Source organism: Podarcis erhardii, assembly GCF_964252035.2.
Source record: "Podarcis erhardii genome assembly, chromosome: 2".
Classification (NCBI taxonomy): Eukaryota; Metazoa; Chordata; class Lepidosauria; order Squamata; family Lacertidae; genus Podarcis; species Podarcis erhardii.
In genome coordinates, this window is record NC_138498.1 from 94,173,139 (window position 1) to 94,200,022 (window position 26,884).

The 26,884-nt window shown below is 41.7% G+C and overlaps 1 protein-coding gene across 9 annotated transcripts in view; it reads right to left on the reverse strand.

Moving 5' to 3' along the window:
• LOC309336526 (contactin-4) overlaps positions 1-26,884 on the reverse strand; it is a 525,279-nt gene that overhangs the window by 175,773 nt on the left and 322,622 nt on the right. Inside the window, exon 1 of one of the 9 annotated variants that reach the window (XM_081852428.1) lies at positions 8,071-8,093. The exons of the other annotated variants lie outside the window; for them this stretch is intronic. The gene's annotated coding sequence lies outside the window, so the exon portion shown is untranslated. Of the gene's footprint in view, positions 1-8,070; positions 8,094-26,884 lie in introns of those variants that run through there. 9 annotated transcript variants of the gene reach the window in all.

A 26,884-nucleotide genomic window follows, 5' to 3' on the forward strand; every position in this document is an offset into this window, starting at 1 on the left:
TGGTGACCCAGCCAATGGCACCAGTTATTGATCAGCAACTTCAGCTGCCAAGGGAATTCAAGGCAAATGCTCCAGCAGCACTGAATCAACTCAGGGGCTTTTTATCTTACATAGTTGTTTGTTTTTACATTCCCAGGTTTTTATTTTTTTATTTTGGGGGAGGGGGCTTTTATAGCGGCTGAGTCTTCATTTGCTGATCTCAAAATTGTTGTTCAGCACAGCATAAAACCAAGAAAATACACAGGAGATAAATGTATTGAACAGCTGGAAAGTAATTATATTGTTATAAAGGTGATAAATTAAACTTTGATTTTTATCCCACTTTGATTTTTTCCCCATTCCTGTTAAGAGCACAGTTGCACTGGCAGTACTGCTTAGGTGTGCTTCCCACAACCCTGAATGTATTTCTCCCCTCCAATTAGGACAAGCTGTTCTTTAGAAATCTGGGTGAAATTATACTGACAGTAGAATTCTTAACATAAGTTAAGGCTACAACCCTATAACCATTTTCCTCGGAGTAAGAGCCACTGCAGTTACTTCTGAGTAGACATGTATACAGTTCTGCCCTTAAAGGTTTGAAGTTGAAACAAGGAATTGGGGGAAGGGGAGAGCTTCGGGGAGGGCAAAATCTCAAAAAAAAAAAAAAGAAGTTTTATTTTTATTTTTATTTTTTTTTTTTGAAAATAGGCAAATAATCAACACTTCCAATATGGGCTGTGATTCGCCCAGGTTTTTACAGACATTTTAGCCACTTTTTGAAAATTACACCCGGACGCCATTTTCAACAGACGAATCTTGGCTATGTCTGGGAAATTCTGGACGCAAGGCAGCCCTAGTATCTTCGAATAAAGAAATTTTACAGAGTTTTCAGAGCAGGATGAGCACAGGATGAGAGAGAGAGAGACTAACTATACAGAGAAATGATCTACTATCTCAGAAAAGCTCTAAGAACTTGGGACACAAACACTCAAAATAAACTAACTGTAATTGCTGGGGGGGGGGGGACAACATAAAATATTTCCTGAAATTCCAGAATTAGCTAAAGGGACCTGTCTTATTAAAGGTGAGTGCTAGCAGTCTGGATATTTTCAAAAAAGTTGACAGATCAATGGGGACTAGGTCTATCACTGACTATGAGCCATGGCTGATACTGGGGGGAAATCCATATTCATAGTGCACCTGTGATTATAAAATACTTTTTGAAAATTTGAGCTTCCCAGATGAAAGTGGATTGGGTGGATCTTCATTTTGATAAAGGATGTGGGCCACTCTTTACTTCTGTCCCACCCTCCAATCATTTAAAAAATGGCCCTATTCCTGTAACAGGAGGTTTTTGAAGAAAATGAGGGTTAAAAATATCCAGATCTTATCTTGGGCACAAGAGCTCGTAAGACTAGATCAAGAGGCCATCAGCACATCTTAATAAATGTATGTTCCTGATGCTATTTCTGCAGTCATCCCTCATAACATGCACTTGGTACAATTAGGAAAATAAACTCCACATCGTTAAACCAGCATTTATTATTAGTAGTAGTATTACTACTGCTGCTGCTATTACTACAGTGGTACCTCACGTTAAGTACTTAATTCGTTCCGGAGGTCCATACTTAACCTGAAATTGTTCTTAACCTGAAGCACCACTTTAACTAATGGGGCCTCTTGCTGCCGCCGCGCTGCCGGAGCCCAATTTCTATTCTTATCCTGAAGCAAAGTTCTTAACCTGAAGCACTATTTCTTGGTTAGTGGAGTGTGTAACCTGAAGTGTATGTAACCCGAGATACCACTGTATTTTTGCAAGAAAGGTCTCTGCCCCAGTCTCTGCTAGTAAAACACTGTATGCTTGTTCCACCAAGGTATCATGCTACCATTAATAATCCATTCATAGAATTGTAGAGTTAAAAGGGATCCCAAAGGTCATCTAGTCCAACTGCCTGCAGTGCAGGAATCTCTGATAAAGTATCCATGACTGATGGCCATCCAACTTCTGTTGAAAAACCTGCAAGGAAGGAGAGTCCCAAGGGAGACCATTCCACTGCTGAACAGCTCTTACTGTCAAAGTTTTTCCTGATGTTTACTAGGAATATCCTTTATTGTAACGTGAAGCCATTCATTTTTGAGTCCTACACTCCAGAGCAGGAGAAAACAAGCTTCCACCATCTTTCATGTGACAACCCTTGAAATCTTTGAAGATGGCTATCATATTTCCTCTCAATGTCCTCTTTTCCAGGCTAAACATACTGTGCTCCTTCAACCATTCCTTATAAGGTTGGTTTCCAGCCCCTTGATCATCTTGGTTGCCCTCCTCTGCACACATTCCAGCTTGGCAACATCCTTCATAAAATGTGGTGCCCAGAATTGGACACAGTATTCCAGGTGTGGTCTGACCATGGTAGAATAGTGTGGTATTATTACTTCCCTTGATCTGGACACCAGACTTCTGTTGATGCAGCCTAGAATAGTGTTAGCTTTTTTTGCTGCTGACTCACACTGCTGACTCACATTAAGCTCGTGGTTCACCAAGATCCCTAGATCCTTTTCACATGAACTGCTATTAAGCAAGGTATCCCCCATCCTATATTTGTGCATCTGGTTCTTCCTGCCTAAGTGCAGAACCGTACATTTGTCCCTATTGAAATTCATTTTGTTAGCTTGGGCCCAATTCTCCAATCTGTTAGGGTCATTTTGAATTCTGATTCTGTCTTCTGCGGCATGGAGATTATCAGCATTTGAAGATGTGCAGCAGGTTATATCGTTACCCTTTCCCTCCTCTCTTGTTCTCATATATAACTTTGATTAATGGTGGAAAAAGGAGGTGAAAGATCATCTGCCCTTGTTCCTCAAGTGCAAGGAGCTACACTTGAGATTTACCTGAGAACTAAATTGTTCTGCAAGAAGCAGCTCTCAGACTGATGATTTAAATCTAGTCAACTGATTTCGCTCAAAGGTAGATTACAGGGCATAAATAAAAATGTTGTCGATTAATACTTCATGTAGCTTCTTAATAATAAAAGCTACTAGTCTCAAATTAAGATCAACACTTATTCAAAAAGCTGCTTCATGACTGTTCACAGCCACCTTTAATATTACACTTGATTGTTGCCCATGACTATGATATACTTGCATTAAAATAAAGTATTGATTTCTTCAACTGACTTGTTATGTGACCTCGGGTAAGTCATTTAGCTTCATTGTGTCAAAGTTTGCTCATTTGAAATGATAAGTGCAATGATGCTTGAACTATCTGTGCTTCTGAAGAGGCCTAGTTAATTAATTTATGCTAAGAGTTTTGATGCTCTAAAACGAAAGGTACCAGATAAGTGCACGTGAGCCAAAATCCTCTTTTCAGCATGAACTTTGTTTTTCTCTCTAGTTCTGTGCTAACTTTTTAAAGTCACCTTCATTATGAAGTCAACACGAAATTCTCAGCAAAGTCTGAGAAACATGCCAGCTGGAAATAGATTGGCCCCGATTAAAATCTCCGTATATCGTCTAAGGGAAGAGGAATTGCCAGCTCTATCTGGTACAATACATCTCCCATTTTCTCTAACTGCTAACCTTTTGTGTAGGATGTTCTATGACTCACTTCTGCAATATCAGATGTGTCACAACAGAAGCAGAAAAATCAGAGAAAGCGAAAAACTGACAACCCACAAGTCCTGCCAGCATGCTAAATATGAACATTCTAACCTGCACCATATGGCTCTTGATGGTAGCACTGATCCATGTTTAGCTTGAATAAGCAATGTTTCTTCGCACATTTTAAAATTAACAAGAAGTGCAAACATCAATATTTACAGTCTATGAGCATGGAATTGTATGGCAAATTAGGGCTGCATTATTTCCCACCCCCCTCTAATTTATAGCCTACACAGCCAGGGATGCAAGTTCAATTCATAAATTGGGACAGGATTAAAGTGCATGCAAATGTTACAAGAAGCCCCAGAACAACTGAACCTTCTCCTCCTCAAATACATAGACTTGATTTGTATTGTGGCGATTATGCTTCCATCAAAATCAGCCCACCCCACCCCCCATGCTGGTCTTGTAGTTCAAAACATATCCATTTCACACATGTGCATAATTTCATGGCCCATATGTTACTAAACATTCTCAACTTGGCAGCAACATCTTGAGTCCACTCAAGGTAAAATGGAACCATGACTTGAAAGAAAGGGAGGGAAAAAAACAAAGTGATGACTTGATTTAAGTTGAAATGTGAACCCTGTGAGAATTCAATCTGCCCTACTTTGGGAGTTGGACTGTCATTTCTTCCTCAAACGTTCTTCAGAAGCAACCACTGAGATATACCAGATCTAACTGACTCCAATTTTCATCAGCAAGATCCAGGAACCAAAGGAATATCTCATGCGGTGAGGTGAAAATAAGACAAAGCAGAGGCAGGCCTATGGTAAGGACTAGCAGTAAAAACAGTCCATTTGCTGCTCATACTGAACTGTAAGCCTGACCCTAGTACTTTTTCTTAGAGGTCAAACCTTATCATCTGATATAATAGAGATGGCTCAAGGATGTTCATCATTGGCCTGGCTGGTGATTGTCTTGTTGCTTTTCTTCAACCAGAGGCTTGAGCCAGTAGACAGCCTCAATGCCTGCCTAATATCTCCCAGGCCCGGATTCAAGCCTAAATGTAGGTTCAAGTCCTTGTGTTGATGGGACCATGACTTAGCGTCACTTTGGATACAACCCATGGCTGTTTACCATCTTCAGCCATTACCAACAGCAACAGCAGGTAAAAGGCACTGCCTGCAATGCATTTCATTCTCTAGCTACCAGCCTAATTCAACATGCTAACTCATTTTGAATTGAGACTTCAAGTCCTGACATGATGGTCCTTAGTGAATTGATACAAGACAAGAAGTTAGAACGCCCCTCCCTGCTTACTAAATCTGTTCTAGGGGTTTGCCCAACCCTCCAGAGCAGTTGGGGAGCAAGCTGGGGAAGCAGCACTAATGGGACCTGCTACTTGGATACCACACCATGGTCTACGCGTGTGATCTCTCCTACCAGTTTTGTGTGTTCAGATTAGAAAGTGCAGTAGCCCCATTAACAACCCTTGTGGTGCAATGATTCAGTGAGCCTGGCTATTAACCAGAAAGTTGCTGGTTCAAGCCCACCCAGGGACTGGTGGTGGGCAGGATTCCTGGATTGCAGGGGGGTGTACTAGACGACCCTCGAGGTTCTTTTCAACTCCACAATTCTATGATTATATGTACATTAGAAAATTCTTCAATAGCTTTGCTTTCTTAAGTTTCCTATGGTTACGAACTGAATTCGTTCCGGAGGTTTGTTTTTAAGATGAAACCGTTCTTAACCTGAGGCATGCTGTCGCTAATGGCGCCTCCGGCACGCGACTTCCGTTCACATCCTAGGGCAAACTTCAAAACCAGGAGCAGCTACTTCCAGGTTAGTGGAGCTCGTAACCAGAAGCGTCCGTAACCAGAGGTACCACTGTATAGGCACAAATAATGATCCACGGCTATAGGTGACAGGAATAACAAGTTGAATATTTTTAAGCTGCACCACAGAAGCTAAGGGATCCAAGTAGAAAGATTAAGGACATGGTGGGGTGGGGAGAGATTACCGTATTTTTTTCGTGTATGACATGCCTCCATGTATAAGATGCCCCCTCTTGAGCTTTTTTTTTGGGGGGGAGGATTGCCCAGAGTTGAGCTTTTTTTGCTGAAAATCGCTCACCCGACGGACCTACACTGCCACTCACACGCGTCACCAAAGTCACCAATCATCTGCCCCCTCGCCGCCAGCCGCCGCTAATCACCCGCCAAATTGCCGCAGAGACAGCCAATAGCCACCAGCCCTTGCTGCAGCCACCAATCAACTGCCCTATCACCTGAAAACCTCCTGCCCAAGGCAGCAACTAATTCCCAGTCCCCCCCAATGCACTGTCTATAAGACAACCCCCCATTTTTAAAGATTATTTTATAATAATAAAAAACCTCGTCTTATACACGGAAAAGTACAGTAACTATCTTGAAATGCTATGAACTGAAGTCCATTCATTGATCAACTCATATTCAGTGGTGCCCCGCAAGACGAACGCCTCGCAAGACGGAAAACCCGCTAGACGAAAGGGTTTTCCGTTTTGGAGGCGCTTCGCAAAACGAATTTCCCTATGGGCTTGCTTCGCAAGACAAAAATGTCTTGCGAGTTCCTGCAGGGTTTTTTTCCTCTTCCCCCCTTTTTCTAAGCCGCTAAGCCGCTTATCAGCTGATCCGCTAAGCCGATAAGCCGCTAAAAGCCGCTAAACCGCTAATAGCGCTAATCTGCTAAGCCGTCAATGGGCTTGCTTCGCAAGACGAAAAAACCCCTAGACGAAGAGACTCGCGGAACGGATTAATTTTGTCTTGCGAGGCACCACTGTTCCCTGCTCACTCCATCCCAATTTCTAGTCAGGCATAATGCTTGTACATTTCATACAGAAGGTTTTTTCTTCTTGTTGTTTTTAGCTACAATGTGGAAATAATTCAACTAGTGAACTCAATGCACCCTCAAAACAATAATGAATACATTAAAGAATCCCTAGGGAGGCTGCTTGTCTCAGGTCATTGACAATTTGACAAAGAGGCCTTATCTCTCATGAAAGCTAAGCTCTGTTTTACACTTCTTGTTTACCAAATGAATATTCTCATAGCTGTTTTTCCTTAGGCTTATTTTTTTACCCCCAAAATAAAAATTGGTTAAACATATTTTAAAATCAGAATGCTCTAAGGATTATACACTCAGGAGAGTTATTGAACATAAAAAAATAAAACAGCACTTTCCTTCACTGGTCTCATCAGGTCGGGCTATAGCCTTCAACTGCCTCTTACGTTCCAGAATCTCCTTTCAACTTGTAGGCAGCACACAATCATATATGTTGATTCAATTATTTTAACATTTATCTCGAATGGTAATTAACTTGGTGGGAGCTCATAATTTCCTGGTTATGGCTTAGATTCAGACTTTGCCTGCAAAGGCTGCGGCCATCCCCTTACAGCCTCCAGCAATACTTTCTATCCTAGGGTCTCCAATAAGATGCCTGCAGGTTCAAGTGTGCCTGCCAATACCATGATGCCTGCAAAAGGTCTCAGTAAATACTCCTTCAAAACTGAACAATGCACAGAAGGCTTATGGCTATTTCTGCTCATGTCATGAGACCATAAGCAGAGCCTATTGGATCAGGCTAATGGCCCATCCGGTGACAGCAGTCAGGAAATTAAAAGACGCCTGCTTCTTGGGAGAAAGGCGATGGCAAACCTAGACAGCATCTTAAAAAGCAGAGACATCACCTTACCAACAAAGGTCCGTACAGTTAAAGCCATGGTTTTCCCAGTAGTGATGTATGGAAGTGAGAGCTGGACCATAAAGAAGGCTGATAGCCGAAGAATTGATGCTTTTGAATTATGGTGCTGGAGGAGACTCTTGAGAGTCCCATAGACTGCAAGAAGATCAAACCTATCCATTCTTAAGGAAATCAGCCCTGAGTGCTCACTGGAAGGACAGATCGTGAAGCTGAGGCTCCAATACTTTGGCCACCTCATGAGAAGAGAAGACTCCCTGGAAAAGACCCTGATGTTGGGAAAGATGGAGGGCACAAGGAGAAGGGGACGACAGAGAACGCGATGGTTGGACAGTGTTCTCGAAGCTACAAACATGAGTCTGACCAAACTGCGGGAGGCAGTGGAAGACAGAAGTGCCTGGCGTGCTCTGGTCCATGGGGTCACGAAGAGTCGGACACGACTAAACGACTAAACAACACAATGGCCCATCCAACCCAGCTCATCCTCTTGGTGCTCACGACTCTCCTGATTTGTGGTATGTACTTTTACCCTGGGCTCAGACTCTCCTACATTAAACATGCAGCCTCGAATGTGCCCACAATTCATTGGATGCCAGGACCAGATCCAACTCTCCTTTCTGTTCTGAGCACAGGACAACTGCAAGGAGCTTCTCTCTGTGAGCAACGGTAATGGTGGTTTATATGGGTGCCTTTCCCTTCATTGATGGGGGCAGTGGTAACAATGCAGTGGCAACAATGCAGGGGCATGTCTGTACCTTTTTGTAGTCATGACCCTTTTCCTGCCCTTTAAGTTCTGAGAGCCATTTTTTTATGTTACATCCCCACAGCACTTCCTCAAAGTTCCAGGTGTACCCATTGGCTCATAAAGGTTGATGACTCCTTTCCTGTACTAGACAACCCTCTGAGACTGTGTGGGAGGTCACAATGGAGGCAATGGAGGAGGTGGCAGGCACCATTCGGCGCTTTCCCCTCCTTCAAACCTTGCTGAGAAGATAGTCCCATCTATGCAAATGAAGTCTGCATCCAACTCTAGATCTTGCATCTATTTATTCTTCCATTTTCCATATCCCAACATTCACCGATTCATGATTCCAAGGTGGGATAAAATACATAACATAGCAAATAGACATCACCCACCCACCCACTACAGAATAAAAGTTTAAATATCAAATAAAAGTTAATGTCCTTTAAAAAAATGCATACATAATGCATCAAGATTTTCTAAATTTGTAAAAGAATTAAATGGCAGTGCAGAGAGTTTTGTTAACGGTAAGTTAGCCAAAATAAGTGGCCACGACCATCTTTAGATCTACCAGAATATTCTAAATTATTGGATATTTTGAAATAATTAAATGGCTTTGATCCATTTATGCATGTGGATGTTGTATACATATAATTAAGAAGCTTGGGCCATTGTCTGGGGGAAGCAGGAAAACCAAGGCAACATCATTTGCACAATCATTTGTACACACATGCAGAGGCATAATGAATTGAGACCAATGTGTTAATGCAACTTTGAGTTACTTGAATCTTACTTATGAGTGTGTGTTAAAATTTAGTATTTATATTGTTTGTATGCTTAAAAATGAGATAATTATACATTGTGCTATAACCTAAGAGAATGCTGAGATCAATCAATTCTTCATACATTGTTAAATCCAGATTTATGAAAGCAAACATGATTAATTTTCTGGCTTAGAGCAGAAATATTAGATGCTATTACACTGCTACTTCTGACTGAAAAGCTGTCTCTTGAGGCACAAGTGGTTTATAATTGGTATGATGTGCAAAGAAACTGCAAGACAAAAATAGCTATGGTTTTGCTTTCTCAGGATATTCTTTGTTACCACAGGTCTTTGACTCTTGGTATTTGAAAATCTGTCATGAAAGATTAGCGGCTCCAATACAAGGCTACACGTTCATTCTGATGCTGAGAAGTGGTAGAGGCATACCAGCGCTGTGGGAATCGGACAAATGCACCACCGGGACATGGAGTGGTAGTGGTAGGATTTTAAACTGCTGAATAGGAATTTTTCATATTCAGTAAGAAAACCTTTTTGTCAAACGGCAAAGCAAGTAGCACAGAAATCACGTATTTCACTACTTTTTATTCTAAGATTCTACAGGCTAATCACTGCTCAGGCAGAGCTGTGCAAATGTGTCTAAAGGATGACTTAGAATGCTCTTGGGAACTGTGCACAGCTCTGGGAATCTCCTGAGTCTCGGAAGCAGTAATCTCTAGCTTTGACCACGCTCAAGGAAGCTCCTTAATCTGAGAGAGCAAAAGCGTGTGCATTTTATATATACTCTGTAAACCCTCTCCCAGCCCAAGGACCACACTCCTTCAAGCCAGTGATGGGAGATGCTAGAGGTAAGCAGCTGGTGGAGCAAGAGATGTGAATCTGAGCTTTGTACAGTTGACTTATGTTCCAGTCCTGCAAAAACCAGGAGTTTTCTACATACCACATCTCTCTGCACAGGCAAGCAAGAGGTACCCATCCAAGACCACAATTCAGCCAGGCAAAAGCACTTGAAGGAGGCATGAAGCACAGCCATGGATGGGTGTGGTCTAGGGTAGGATTAACAAAGGCTTACCCTGTCTACTATTCATGGCAACTAGGCATTTCTATTTTATTTTGCACATATGATTAATTGTAGTATTGTTAAACAAACAAAACTATTATCTACCTGAGCAGAATGATGATCTGAGAGTGGTGTCAGGAAAACGTAAGCAACTGCAAATTGTATTTGGCTGGGCCTGAAGCGATTCCATGATGCTGCCAGCCAATCTATATATAGTTCTTTTTTGTACCACTTCTTGCATCTCCGTATTTACAGCAAAATCATGCTTTTTGTATCCCGGACACAAAACAGACCTGGCTGCATGTCAGAAAATAAGATGCCCTCCACTGGCGAACAGCTCATCCCACAACCATCACCATCAGCAGTTTTCATATTTACTCCTTTGTCCCATGAGGAATAGATTTAAAAAATGCTTAGGTAGATCTTTAGTCATAATAGCTAGTCACATCCTCGGCATATTTTTCTCTCTGCATCTTTCCTCTCCCTCTTTCCACCTCCTCTTCAAATACTGGGTCTTGCTCAGGACAAACTTATCAAACACAATATCCTAACTAATATAACACAACATCAGACATACAGCACACCTGGCTGCAAACGAAGAGGCGAGGCTTTAGCCCACTGCATCAGCCTCGCTTGAATGATAGAATCATAGAGTTGGAAGAGACCACAAGGGCCATCGAGTCCAACCCCCTGCTTGGATTAGCTCCATCTCACAGAGCTGATTCCATCAGCATCTATTCTATATGGCTATAACAGAGAGACAGGAGAGTGAAACAGCAGTGCCCCCTTTGTTAATTAAGGTAGGATCAAATGTGATTTGGCTCTTCCCTGTCCATAACTGTTTCCTGCACTGGTAAATATTTAAGTTAGTTATTTAACAGCATAAAAGTAGTAGAGTCTCTGTGTTGCTCATTTTCCCCTTCTCTCCTTATTCCTTCTTCCTTTTGTACCATGTACCACCGCTTGGACATTTAAAAAAAATATACCAAGCAGTATATAATTGCTTTTTATAGGCCAAGTGGCATATAAATACTTTTAGATAAATAACGAAAGTCTATTAGCATGAGTTAATTATTTTAAACTGTAAACTACCTTGAGAACCTGAGGAAAGATAGAATGTTAAAAGCAAACAAATAAATCTCATTTGCGTTCTAAATTATTTATGTGAAGACAACAAACACTACCATGGTGCACATTGTAAATTAAATTTTAGCACTCTTCAGCTGTTTTCACTCTCCTTCCATGGAGGTTTTTAAACAGAGGTTGGACGGCCATCTGTCATGGATGCTTCAGTTGAGATTCCTGCATTGCAGGGGGTTGGACTAGATGACCCTTGGGTCCCCTTTCAACTCTGCTTCTATGATCCACTGTTTTGCTATTTAAACAATTGTTTCACTGATGCTGCTATATTGCTTTTATTATACTTTTCACGCACAGCATGCTTTTTGACAGAAAGAAGCGTTCAACCTCAAAAATAGTCATCTTTCTTTCTGGTGTAAATCTGGGCTGGTGAAACAAGAGGATGACATGGAAAAGAACTGTGTAGTAAAAGTAGTAATTAAAAGCCTGCGGCCACAAAGTGGTGTAATTATGGGTGTAGACAGCTGTACAACTTCAGCATCAATTGTGAACCTTAAATCTGCCAGGGGTGGATTTTTTTTTTTACATCCACACTTGTTTGGGACATATTTCTTTACACATTTCTGAACATATTCTCCATGTTCAGGGAGTAAGTAGATAATTTTTTTTGTTGGGGGAGGGGGTTATGCTGCCAGTCTGATGTTCTTCCCTCCAGCCCCCGGCACTATTCTTCACCTCAAAAACTGCACAAGACACCAGACAAGCATATCTGGTCTCTCTAATAATGTGGGACCAAGCAGCCAAATGGTCTATGAAATCTAATGGCTGCAAGGCCTTTAAATATATTAACAAAAATTATTACATGAAAAAGAGCTGAATTGTTTTATTAGAAGACTCAAAAAGGCAAGGGTACAAAAACCCTGAATAGCATATACACAAAACCTATGATACAATTACTAGGGTGGTTTTAGATTCAGACTCTTAGCTTATCATGAATATATATTTGATAAATGTATACACTGACATTCAGCACATGAGTGTTTCAGGATAGTCCACAACATTTTAAACATGATTTTTTAAAAATGCAGTAATGTCAACCGAGGTTCTCGTACAATAACAAAAAGATTTGGCAGAGGACTCTCACACACAGCAGAACATAACTGGAGTCAGCAAAAATCAAGCCAAATTATCACATCATTTAGCAAATAATATTATATATGTTGTCATACAAATCACAGATCACGTCGTTCATGGCACCCCCAATCACACTATCTGAGCTGGGCAATGTGGCTTTCATATCAGATTCCAGGGATGACTGCCTTGTAGCTCCTCCTACTCCTTAGTCATGCAGGAAAAAATCATCTATAACCTTTAAAAACTCAGATAGTTTTCTAGGATAGAAGGGCACTGGAAGGTCAGGCCGTTACAGACTTCAGATGACTCCTTTGCTGAGACAACATCTTTGTACAGCTCAGCCGGCAGAGTACACTTCAAGCAATCCACTGGAAGTTGCCTTGACTAAGGGAACAAACCTGCACACAAGAAGTTGGCATAAAGCAAGCTGCTGTAAATTAAGCTAAGCAGGTGTAAAGTTGCACCAGATTCAAACTCCGTTCAGCAGTGAGGTAACTGCTGATTAAGCCAGCCTAAGCCAGGCAGAAGAAAAAACAAGCCTTTAAAATAATGTTTGAGGTGCAGCAATCTTTTCGCTGGCATGCCAGGTCACATGACTAAGCTGAGAGGGCAAAGTCTAAGTCCCACTCCTCTACACCATCCTTGGTCCCACATCCTATCTTCTACTTGGAAATGTCCAAGACATCAACAAAACAAAACAAAAACCACACTGTTCCCCTGTCTATCTCCCTAAGAAGGCACAGTTTTATGCCAACAAGTTTTCAGCCTGGGGACATAATTCCGCTCCTTCTTTCCATCTCAACAGCCAAACATAAAAACAAATATATAAGCATACCATTCTCCCTTGGTGTTGGGCCAAGGCTCACTATGTTGGACCAGGGCTCTATTGAGACAAGATTCAACAAACCCCTCAGCAAATTTAAAACAGACCACTGTATTTTAATACTTTGTTGGAAGGGTGGCTGGGGGGACCCAGCCAGATGGGCAGGGTATAAATAATAAATTATTATTATATTATTATTAAAGTACAAGCATATAGCTGGCATGCCATAAAAAGACTATTACTAACAGTCATCAGGTAAAAGCAATCATCATGAGAGTGATGATCTAAAGGGACACCTCTTTTGGAGTCACCCCTTCAAGCTTGTTATACAGCTAAATATTCCTTACGCAACCTTCAGGCCTAATAAAAACCACATGGAATTAACTCTCTCACCTTTATGGCAACCTCAAGGGGTATCCCAATGGGGAACTGCAAAGGCAAGATCTCCTTTGGTGTGGCCTCTACAGAGGCAGTTCACCACACCTTTCGTAAGGCTAGCAGCCAGTCAATCTGATAACGGCCAGCTGCTTCCAATCATTTCTATCTCCTCCTCCTGGATCTTTTGTAGCAGGCGATATCAAAAAGCTGAGGTGAGTGGAATACTGGGCAACAAGGAATACCGTACCTGCCATCTGAAACACTGGAGAGCTATTGCCAGTCATCTGGGATGATACTGAGCTGGATGGAGCCATAGTCTGCTTTGACATAAGGCCTATTTTCTTAGGGTTACCTCTAATATCCCTGACTTTTCCGATGTCTAAATGTTCTCTGGGTGATACTGAATACAAACATTTTAGATTGTCAAGTTATTCATATTTGCTGTGCCCTCATTAAATATTCCATATGCCTAACACACTTCAAAAATAAAAGTATTCAGTCAAATTAAATACAAAACAAGAGATTACACTAAAATGATGTACACATTAGCAGCTTGAAACACAGTGAGGTTGCTTCCCCCCCACCACTGTGTTTCAAGTCACATTCCTAACCTGTTGTACAGATCAGAGAGAGGATTGGGATATCTTCACCCAATATGCATTACCTGATTAGTTTCCTCATCCCAAACCCCAATTCACAGACTCAGTAAATTGCCCATGCACTGTTACTGGCATGTGTGCAACAGCTCCCTGAAAAATGTGCACTCTTCAGCTTAACTGAAGCTTCCATGAGGAGAAAAGCACACCACACAGGAGCATTTCTCAAGAAGCTACAAGATGCCTCTGGATTGTGGATAACCTCATTTGCATTTGACTTCAAACACCACCAGTGGGGGGGGGGGCACATGGAGCTGGAATAAGCGGTAATGTTTGCACAGCCTAATTTTCAATTGTCAACAACATTAATTATTCTAAAACGACAACATCCCTGTGATTATCCTGTGACAATTTCACTTTCATCTCTGCATGATAAAGAAATTGATGGCAGTGCTCCAACACTGGTAGAGTATCTTATTTTTCCAATATTTACTTGAAACTATCATCATTTTAAGAACACAACACTCCCTTGTGCATTCGCTTGCTGATTTGAAGTATCTTCTTTGGGTGATATAAACTGAAACACATTTCCTGAGTATCAATGGGACTTTACATCACAAGACAATTATTTACAAACTCCATCAAGTCTTTAAGTATAATGGTGCTCTTCTTATTTATAACCCTCAGGAGAAAACAGATGGATATAGATCCCCATCCCCTCTGCTTCTTTTAAAGTCTTGAGTCCTTCCATCACACTTGCAAGTAGAAGATGCTAAACCTTTCATATACTACCTAGAATGTATTCTACTGTTTCATCTCAAATGCCACACTTGCAGTAGTGCAGAGACTGTGTGCTGATGTCAAACATATCTGTATCACAGAAACAAAGATTAGAAGCTAAAACAAAATGAAAAAATTCCTTCCAGTAGCACCTTAAAGACCAACTAAGTTAGTTCTTGGTATGAGCTTTCGTGTGCATGCACACTTCTTCAGATACACTGAAACAGAAGTCACCAGACCCTTCTATATAGTGAGAAGGTGGGGACGGGTATTACTCAGAAGGGTGGTGGGAATGGGTGATTGGCAGAGGTCTAACTTAGTTGGTCTTTAAGGTGCTACTGGAAGGATTTTTTTTATTTTGTTTTGACTATGGCAGACCAACACGGCTACCTATCTGTAACAAAGATTAGAAGCTGTGAGTGCATGTTTAAATAACTTCAGTTCTGGCCTCTTTATGGGATTGGTTTTGTAATTGTTTTGCTGCTGTGGTGTAAAACTGTATTTTAGGATTTGTACTTATATTGTTTTTAGTGCTTTATGTAGATTGCTGTGAGGGCACCTTGTGACAGTGTCCAATAAAAATAAATATTTCTTTTATTTGTGAACTGCCCTGAGGTCTTTGGATGAAGGGTGGTATATAAATTTAAATAAATAACATCAAGAACCATGAGTCCAGTTAACAGCCTAGGGTTAGTTTAACTCTCGTCCCTGACTGTTGACCATGCTGCCTGAGGATGATTGGGATTTTAATCCAACAGTATCTAGTTGCCAAAGACTGCAGAAGGCTAATCTAAAGCATGACTAGTAAACTTATCACTGAAAGGGGAAAACATCTGCTTAGGACCTTGAAGAGCAGCTAGACTTCCAAGATTTACACCTGTGCACTATATGGGCTGTGGGGTCTGAAAACAAAAACAAAAATAGAGCAGTCCTTTACTTTATAGCATCCTCTGAATGCTACAGAACACACAATCCATCAAATTCACCAGCGGAAACATCTAAATTAGCAAAACCACACACAAAACAAAAACTAAAAAGAAGATAAATATAACAATAAAAACACAATTATTCTGAACACATCTGAAAAGCTGCAGCAACTAACTGTGTCTGAGTAGGAAAATGTGTGAAGTATATACGCATGTTTTTTTAAAAATAAAATAAAATAAAAACCTGCTTTCACAAGCCAATTTAGTACATTCAGTTTAGCACAAAATATTTGTTACTGGAAAAGATATATAAGAGCTCCAGGGAATAGAATTAAATAGTCTTGACACAGGAAGAAGAGCTCTTACTGTGTCACTTAAGTGGCACACAATTCTTAATTCTGTACACAAGGGTTGCAAAGAGGGAAGGCAAGGAGTTCCTGGGCTGGTTTTATTAGGGCCAATTAGACATCTTGATTTTCAGCAGAGTGCAACTAGACATTGTGTGATCTACATTCCCCCCCCAAAAAAACAGCGGTCCAATGTTAGTATTATTTTAAATCTATCTATCCATCCGTCTGTCTAATTCATATTGAGTGACTTCATGGCGTATTATAATCACATAAAATATAATTAAAAAATGAGTAACATCCACCAAAGGTACATTGAAATAGAAGAATATGTAATTCAATCAAAAAAAAATTATCCAAGAGGGCACACATGAAGATGGTGAAAGTAGGAATGCCTTTATTCCCATACTTACCTATGTTGTAAACTTGTTGTGCTTTATGTTATCACATAAGGCATCTTCCTGTCTCTGCTAATGCCTTACCACTGACTGGCACTAGTGGAAAAATGCAGTGGTTTTTTTCATCCTTAACATAATCTGTTGTTACAGCCTTATCCAACCTGGCCCCCTTCAGCTGTTGGGCTACAACTCTCTGGCTGAGGCTCATGAGAGCTGTTGTCAGAAAGCACCAGGTTGAGGAAGACTGTATCATTCTCTCGTTACACTGGAAGCAACACTAGACTACATTTAGCACTAATTCAAAACAGAAATCTCCTGGTGATTTAATGCCTGTGATTTAGGCCTTCTGCGCCCCAAACTCACAGTCTAAATCCACATGGTAATAGGGAGGGTATGTCTTCAAAGTAGGCTGCTCCTTGGGGATGCGGGTGGTGCTGTGATCTAAACCACTGAGCCTCTTGGGCTTGCTGATCAGAAGGTCGCGGTTCAAATCCCCCGCGACGGGGTGAGCTCCCGTTGCTCGGTCCCAGCTCCTGCCAACCTAGCAGTTCGAAAGCATACTAGTGCAATTAATAAATAGGTACTGCTCTGGCGGGAAGGTAAACGGCGTTTCTGTACACTGCTCTGGTTTCGCCAGAAGTGGCTTAGTTATGTCAAATGACCTGAAAAAACTGTCTGCGGACAAACGCCAGCTCCCACAGTCAGTAAAGCGAGATGAGCGCCGCAATCCCAGAGTTGTATGCAACTGGACCTAACTGTCAGGGGTCCTTTACCTTTTTTAGGCTGCTGTTTAGAAGCTAGGATGAAGGTGACAGAAAGGAAGGCCTGATAATGACCTAAATTCTGGTGGTTTGGACTTCCATTCTAATAAACATACAAGAAAGCAAAGAAGTGAACAAAATGGGTCAGCCCTCTGGTTGATAAGAGACACTCCCCTGACTTTGCGATTGGAAACAGTGACACGTGATAAAAACTGTTTCTTCTCTGAAGGAATGTGCTGGTTCCTAACATCCCATCTTAGCATAGCTTTTACTTAGCTCACTGAATTAAAAATGACTGTGGAGAAAGTGCTTTCAAGCATAGTTGCTATAATATTTACCAAAAGCATTTTTTTTAAAAAAACAACCCCAGAGCAAAACATGATGTTCACCTCCCCAGGTAAAAAACAAAACACTTCACAATGAACTTCCGGCAATACTGAAGTGGGTGATAGTTCACTGTTAGTTACATATTAAAATTATGAGTACATAAAACAGCAGATTCAGAGGTTAAATGTTTTACGGTTGAGCAAATAAAGCAAAGCTCTCTATAATTTCTGCTAATGTGCCTAGTTTAATACTAAGTGCTCAGCATCTGCATCTGTATATAAATTTGGGGCTGATTGTTTTTAAGAAGTTATAAAATATTTAAGACTGAAATCTCTTATATAACATCTATAAAGAAAATAAAAATTACTACTTGGCAATATGGTTCAGAAGACTAGAGAGATGGTAATCTGTCCCCTTTGCATGATAACAGTATGTCCCAAAATACTACCATAATTATACTGAAATGGTCCTAAAAGGCAATATGGACAAAAATTCCCTACTGCAATCAATCAATCAAAATCAATCAACCACCACAACAAAGGTTTTTGATTCCTGCATTGCAGGGGATCGGGAACACATGACCCTTGGGGGGTTCCTTCCAACTCAGCAATGCTATGAAACCTCAGACTGTGGCAATAATGAATCATAGAATCATAGAATCATAGAGTTGGAAGAGACCACAAGGGCCATCGAGTCCAACCCCCTGCCAAGCAGGAAACACCATCAGAGCACTCCTGACATATGGCTGTCAAGCCTCTGCTTAAAGACCTCCAAAGAAGGAGACTCCACCACACTCCTTGGCAGCAAATTCCACTGTCGAACAGCTCTTACTGTCAGGAAGTTCTTCCTAATGTTTAGGTGGAATCTTCTTTCTTGTAGTTTGGAGCCATTGCTCCGTGTCCGCTTCTCTGGAGCAGCAGAAAACAACCTTTCTCCCTCCTCTATGTGACATCCTTTTATATATTTGAACATGGCTATCATATCACCCCGTAACCTCCTCTTCTCCAGGCTAAACATGCCCAGCTCCCTTAGCCGTTCCTCATAAGGCATCGTTTCCAGGCCTTTGACCATTTTGGTTGCCCTCCTCTGGACACGTTCCAGTTTGTCAGTGTCCTTCTTGAACTGTGGTGCCCAGAACTGGACACAGTACTCCAGGTGAGGTCTGACCAGAGCAGAATACAGTGGCACTATTACTTCCCTTGATCTAGATGCTATACTCCTATTGATGCAGCCCAGAATTGCATTGGCTTTTTTAGCTGCCGCGTCACACTGTTGGCTCATGTCAAGTTTGTGGTCAACCAAGACTCCTAGATCCTTTTCACATGTACTGCTCTCAAGCCAGGTGTCACCCATCTTGTATTTGTGCCTCTCATTTTTTTTTTTTTGCCCAAGTGCAATACTTTACATTTCTCCCTGTTAAAATTCATCTTGTTTGTTTTGGCCCAGTTCTCTAATCTGTCAAGGTCGTTTTGAAGTGTGATCCTGTCCTCTGGGGTGTTAGCCACCCCTCCCAGTTTGGTGTCATCTGCAAATTTGATCAGGATGCCCTTGAGTCCATCATCCAAGTCGTTGATAAAGATGTTGAATAAGACCGGGCCCAAGACAGAACCCTGTGGCACCCCACTAGTCACTCTTCTCCAGGATGAAGAGGAACCATTGATGAGCACCCTTTGGGTTCGGTCAGTCAGCCAGTTACAAATCCACTGAGTGGTAGCATAGTCAAGACCGCATTTTACCAGCTTCTTTACAAGAATATCATGGGGCACCTTGTCAAATGCCTTGCTGAAATCAAGGTAGGCTACATCCACTGCGTTCCCTTCATCTACCAGGCTTGTAATTCTGTCAAAAAACGAGATCAGGTTAGTCTGACATGACTTATTTTTCAGAAATCCATGCTGACTATTGGTGATCACGGTATTCCTTTCTAGGTGCTCACAGACTGTTTGCTTAATGATCTGCTCCAGAATCTTCCCTGGTATTGATGTCAGACTGACTGGGCGGTAATTATTTGGGTCCTCTCTTTTCCCCTTTTTGAAAATAGGGACAACATTTGCCCTCCTCCAGTCTGCCGGGACTTCGCCTGTTCTCCAGGAATTCTCAAAGATGACTGCCAGTGGTTCTGACATCACATCTGCCAGTTCTTTTAATACTCTTGGATGCAGTTCATCTGGCCCTGGAGACTTGAATACATATAAACTAGCCAAGTATTCTTGTACTATCTCCTTAGTTATTCTGGGCCGTGTTACCTCTGCTGAATCATTTGCTCCAAATTCTTCAGGTCGGGCATTGTTTTCTTTATTGGAGAAGACTGAGGCAAAGAAGGCATTGAGGAGTTCAGCCCTTTCTGTGTCCCCTGTTTGCATTACACCATCTTCTCCTCTGAGTGACCCCACTGTTTCTTTGTTCTTCCTTTTGCTACGAACATACCCATAAAAGCCTTTTTTGTTGCTTTTAACCTCTCTAGCAAGCCTGAGTTCATTCTGTGCTTTAGCTTTTCTGACTTTGTGTCTACACGTGCTGGCTATTTGTTTGAATTCCTCTTTGGTGGTTCCCCCCCTTTTCAATTTTTTGTACACATCCTTTTTTAATCTTAACTCAGTTAAAAGTTCTTTAGATAGCCACCCTGGCTTCTTTAGGCACCTTCCATGTTTCCGTCTCATTGGTATTGCCTGAAGTTGTGCTTTTACTATCTCCCTCTTAACAAACTCCCAGCCATCATGAACTCCCTTTCCTTTTAGTATTACTGTCCATGGGATCTCACCCAGCACTTCCCTAAGTTTTATGAAGTCGGCTTTCTTAAAGTCAAGAAATTGAGTCCTAGTATGCTTGGCTGTTCCTTTCCGCTATATAGTAAACTTCAGAAGAGCATGATCACTCGCGCCTAATGATCCTTCCACTTCTACTCCACTAACCAGGTCATCAACATTGGTTAGGACCAGATCTAAAATGGCTTTTCCTCTTGTTGCTTCTCCCACTTTCTGGACAATGAAGTTGTCTGCAAGGCCAGTGAGGAATCTGTTTGACCTTATGCTCTTGGCTGCGTTTGACATCCAGCAAATATCCGGGGAATTGAAGTCCCCCATTACTACTATCTCCCTTCCTTTTGCATGCTTGGCCATCTGTTCCAGGAAGGCATCATCTATGTCCCCCGTTTGGCTTGGGGATCTATAGTAAACTCCCACAATGAGGTCCCTGTTATTCTTCTCTCCCTTAATTTTGACCCAAATACTCTCACTTTGGCTTTGAGGTTCTAAATCTTGGATCTCTTCACAGGTATACACATCCCTGACATATAACGCCACTCCTCCTCCTTTCTTGTCTGGTCTGTTTCTCTGAAATAGATTGTATCCCTCCATTATTACATTCCAGTCGTGGGACTTATCCCACCAGGTTTCAGTGATGCCTATTATGTCATATTTAGTTTGCTGTACCAAGAGCTCAAGCTCATCTTGTTTATTACCCATGCTTTGCGCATTAGTGTACAGACATTGAAGTCCATTAATCATTCCCCCGTGTCTCTTATTTAAGCATTTTTTCCTCCCATCACTAGGTCTGCGTGCTGTTTGCTCCATTCGGTCTATGACATTTGGATGATCATCTTCATCAATTGATAGACTCCTACCTTCAGGAGCACTGTCTTCCTCCCCCACATTAGTCAGTTTAAAGCCCTCCTGATGAGGTTTCTGAGATTTTTGGCAAAAACATTCCTCCCAACCGTTGTGAGGTGCAGCCCATCTCTTGCCAGAAGTCCATCTTCAAGAAACTGCAGTCCGTGATCTAAGAATCCAAACCGTTCCTGTTTACACCATTTGCGAAGCCAGCTGTTCACTTCCACTATTTTTCTCTCTCTCCCTGGGCCACGTCGTTCAACTGGGAGGACAGATGAGATGACAATTTGTGCATTTAATTGCTTCAATTTCCTGCCCAGAGCCTCATAGTCTCTTTTGATCTTCTGGAGGCTATTGCTTGCAGTGTCATTGGTTCCCACATGAACCAAGAGGAAGGGGTATTTGTCAGTGGGTTTTATGATTCCTTGCAATCGTTCAGTTACATCTTGGATCTTAGCCCCGGGGAGACAGCACACTTCCCGAGACATCTTGTCAGGCCCACAGATCACTGCTTCTGTTCCCCTCAGTAGGGAATCCCCTATCACCACTACACGCCTCCTCTTAGGTTTGGTCGGGGTTCTTCCATGAGCTGTCCGTTCCAAGGTCGCCTGCACGTTCCCTGAGGACTGACTTTGCTGTTCGTCTTCATATACCTGATCAACTGTAATGAGGGAGAGATCCTCAAATGGAGTCTGCTCTTCGTCTTCCATGCTAGGGGAGAGGACCTCAAAGCGATTGTGTATATCTAAACAATCAGAGCGAACCCTGGGCTTCCTACTTCTCTGAGTCACGTTTCTCCATATATCTGGCTCCTGTGTTGGTGAACTAGCCTCCTTCTCAGGGGAGTCCCGTCTCCTCCTTGGTGGAGACGGTGTGCTCTGTTGCTTCCAAGAAAAGCTCCAGCTCTCTAATTCTTTGGAGCGTAGCCACACGTTCCTCCAGTTGCTGGACTTTGTCTTTTAAGAGGGCAATCAACATGCAATTGCTGCAGGTAAAGCTGCCTGCAACCTTTGGCAAGATGGAAACATTGTGCAGGAACCGCAGGCGACTGCAGCTGTTCCCTCACTCTCCATCTTGAGAACGTGTCGTTGGGGGTGGCTACAGTGGTCCTCCATCATAAGAAGTGTGCAGACAGGACAAATAACTCCCCCCCCCAAAACCCCTAGGTCTCCCCCAACAAACGTTTGAGACTAGCTCCCCTAAATCTAAAAGATGGATCAAACTGGCGCGCGCCGCTGCCCTGCAAGCTCTGATAAGCTCCTCCCACAGCTAATCACCTACCTCAACAGAAACCCTGCCCCCTCTGACCTTTGCACAGGGAGAGCAGCTAATCAGCCACAAGAAACACACACAGGAGAAAACCCTTTTTGCTCCTTCTTCAGCCGCTGCCCTACAAGCTCTGAATGAGATGGAATCAACTTATGCATGAAAGCATGTGAAAGGCATATGAACTAGGAATAGACTGTTTGGGCCACCACGTTACCATTTGAAATGCTTTATATAAATGCACCCTAAAAGCAGTCTTTTAATACTTTCTCAGCGTTTCATACAAGCAGCCCTATAATGTAGACCACAGTTATAATCTCCATACAGTAGGGCAGGTGGAGTGAGGCTGGGGCTCAAGCAATAATAGAAAGATTGTGGGCGAGGAGAGAATTTTTAGGGCTCTAAGAATTACAGCCTGTGAACCACATTTTTTCAGAACCACATGGGGATATTTGCATGTCAGGGTTAGCGACAGTTGAGTTTGGGATTATTAGGGAGGCAGGAGAGGATATATTATTTAATGATATCCTTCTTAACTTGCACTAGCAAGTTCCATATTCTAGCAGAGTTCCAAACACCCCCCTTTCAAATTACGCAGCCATCAGCTTATTGCTGACTCATCTGAGTCTTACTATTAAATATTCTTTCCTGGTAAAATCCCTTCTAATCCCTCTTAAAAAGAATAAACACAAGAGTCTGATTCACGTTAATATAAAAGTAGTTTCCTCACAGATTCATTCAGGTTCACAGACATACTCCTGAATGCAGGCTTAGGTTACATAACAACTAGAACTATTCCAGAAAGAAGTTAGTCCCAAGTGACTGCGACTAAGCAGTCACTTCTCCAAACACACAGCAACATACAAAATGGAGAACACACACTGATCAGAACATGGAAGCCATGTGCTCCTCCATGCTAGTACAACAGACCACACCCTCGTTAAGTCATATGTAGTGGAAGTTTGTCCCAGCTCAGGAGGAAACAGAAAGTCTTCTCCTGAGTGGTACAAAACATCCCCTAACATGTCCACTTATAGGAATGTTGTACTTGACTGCTATAAGTTTTACATCCCACAGAGTTGAGATCCATTTCCTCTTTCCTGCCCTTCCCAGAACAGACCAAAAGGTCTCAAATAGTAATTTTGGTTTGAGTCCCCCCCCCCCCGCCCCCCAGCTTGCCTTTCCCCCCAATCTCCTCACTAGATTATTATTTTTCACAGTCTTCAACGGCAGAATAAAACTTCGCTTTGCCTGCCTGTTTAGAGCCAGCATGTTTGTGATTGCTCATAGTCCCTGGTGCCACATACTGCTAGCTATGCAGGTCTCTCCTGGCATTATGCTATTAACTAAGTGTTAGATTTGGACTCCTGGTATTCCCAACGCAGCAGATTTTTCCAAACACAATTCATTCTCACATGCTCTTTACAGCTCCTTTGCTGTGCACATTTCACCTGTACCATCTGTGCTATCATGAGCTTTGCCTTTCCCCACACTTAATCTTCAAGATGCTTGTGTGATGATACATGAATAATGAATAAATGCTAAATGAATGCCCCCTGGACAACTTTCTTGGGGAATATCTTACTGTAAAAAAATACATTCCTGAAAACTTGTTTTCTCGCTACAATTTGCAGCAAGCAATATTTGAAGAGCAACTATTCAGCAGGGACTCGATCTTACAACAGTACCATGGTACCGCAGGACACAAACCTGTAGTTTTAGGGGTGCTGTCATATTTTACATTTTAATGCAGGTGAAAGGACCTAATTAAATGACAAGATAATTTGCAAGCATCTGGGAGGCTAGTCTGAAAAAGCTTGCATAAGCATGCAATGCAATTACCTGTATTTCTGCACTCACTTGAGTCTGCTTAGCTCAACTCTCCTGTTATCAACGAGAGAGGGATAAAGTGAAACAGATGACCAAACTCCTCTCCACTATAGTGACTTAAACAATGTGCCCATGGGAGTCCCAACCTGCATTTCAGTAGGTTACCAAATTACTGGCTGATATTGCTAGAATGGAAGTTCACTTACACCAGTTGATCGATAGTAGCAGGATGCCCCAACACATAAAAAACAAAATACAGCTATTGCACTTTTAAAATTTATTTTCAAAATGCCTCTGACCAAAGACCATCATCCAGGAGTGTACATTCAGGAACAAGGAACACTGAGAACAGATTGCCTTTGCCACTTCAAAATCTTTAGGGATAAAGGTGCTACATATTCACTTATTTACTTACTTACATACCTACCTACCTACCTACCTACCTACCTACCCACCTACCTACTTACTTACATACCTTGGTTCTCAAATGCCTTGGTACTCAAACAACTTGGAACCCAAACACTGCACACCCGGAAGTAAGTTTTCCGATTTGGGAACTTTTCTCGGAAGCCGAACATGCTCCGTTTTGAGTGCCACACTTCCATTTTGAGCGTTATGCTGAGGTCTGTCTGTTTTTGCTATTTATTTTGCGTTTTTGTTTCTGTGTCTCCTTTTTGTTTTGTTTCTGTGACTGTGTGGAACCCAGTTCAGCTATTGATTGATTGATTGATTGATTGATTGTGTGTGTGACTGCAGTACAGTGGTACGTCAGGTTACATATGCTTCAGGTTACAGACTCCGCTAACCCAGAAATAGTGTTTCAAGTTAAGAACTTTGCTTCAGGATGAGAACAGAAATCAGGCTCCGGTGGCGTGGTTGCAGCGGGAGGCCCCATTAGGTAAAGTGGTGCTTCAAGTTAAGAACAGTTTCAGGTTAAGTACGGACCTCCAGAACCAATTAAGTACTTTACCCGAGGCACCACTGTACATTGTTTATTGTTTTCATTTTATGGATCAATGGTCTCGTTAGACAGAAAAAAATCATGTTAAATTGCTGTTCTAGGGGTTACTTTTAAAAGTCTGTAATCTATTTTGCATTACTTTCTATAGAAAAGCGTGCCTTGGTTTGAGAACGCTTTGGTTTTGGAATGGACTTCCGGAACAGTTTAAGTTTGAGAACCAAGGTACCACTGTATTTCATTGAACTCAGTAAAGTGATCTCCAAACCAAGAATTGCCCAGACCAAGATCTGCATTGCTTCAGAAAGGTTGCTGAATTATATGGCTTCAGACCATACCCTGGCATCCAGGCATCATACCAGGATGTGCCTCAGCTTTTGTTTTCTGGTTGCTTTGTTACCAAGCAACAAGACAGGTGGATGCTAATTGTTTGTAGAATAGGTGATTGACCAAAGGCTCTAATTCTTTTCATTTGAGATATGCAGGTTTTTCCCATTGGAGGAAATTTTGGGTGTACTTTTGTACACCCCACCCCCAAGCCTTAGGCACATTCCCTTCAGGATTGGTACTGTATTTACTGCAGGAGCTTTTACTGGTCTTTCGAAAACTATTTGGTCCTCGTTGAAGTAATAATTCTTCTCTGAAATAGGTTACAAATAGTTTAAGGTCTTACATTATGTTTCTTGAAAACACAAGTGATTTTTCTGGGCAATACTATGCATTTTGTGTTTTTTTATTTTGTGTTTTTTTATTATTAAGGTTATTATTCAGAATGTTCCAGTTCCATAATCTAGCTGGCATTTGATTGGTCAAAGAAAATTTCTTCAATTGACTGATAAAATATTATCAAATAGTGGTTAGATATGCAAAACATGCATTTATTGGAGCAACTTAAAAAATAAGAATACTTGTACTAATTACAGAAAACAACAGTCACCAGAGTTCAGTCCTGCCCAGTCACTCCTATAGTTTTTACTGCTGTGTTTTCTGTGAACCAATGCATGATTATAAATGAAGTAAATCTTATTTTAAAACTTACTTTACAAGTTGTCGCCTGATTCTTTGTTAAGTGGGGTAAGATGGGGGAAGCCAGCTTACGTCATAGCTGGACTTGCTGAAAACAAGGCTTTGCAGCCTGATTCCTATTCTTTTGATTTTGCTGCCAAGGGTGGGAATTTAAAACATGGTTCAAGCCACACATGTGTGCACTTGGAAGGATAAATTTCAATTAATATATCCTCCCCTACCTCATAAAACCCATCCCACATTTGGAAATACCCTTGATTCCATGGCTGAAACTTCCATAGTTCCTGACTCACAGCTCAGCTCAGACAGCTTCCCACATCTATTGCTAGAACAGTTGAGGGCACAGCGAGTGCAGAGTTAAAAGGATGTGGACCCACACTTATCTTACCTATAAGTACTCAGAGCATAGGGTGATTCTTTCAGATGGGTTTTTGAAGAAGCAGAACAGGAAGAGAAATGTATTTGGCAGAGCTGCTCTATCCCACTTGTATAATGAAAATAGGTAAGGTAGAGAGACGGAAAAACTGAAATAAATGCTGCATTAGGAAGAGGATGTCAAATTTTACACCCCTCCCTAGAGGAGGAAGGGCATAATCAGGGATGCAACTAGTTTGTATGTTCAATAGTTTAGGAACAACCTACCCTTTGAATTGAATTCATAATAAAAGTATAGCTCAGGGCTTACAGAGATAAAAAAAAACACAACGTATTTGCCAAGGGTGTAAATGGATAGTCTATGGATAAATTT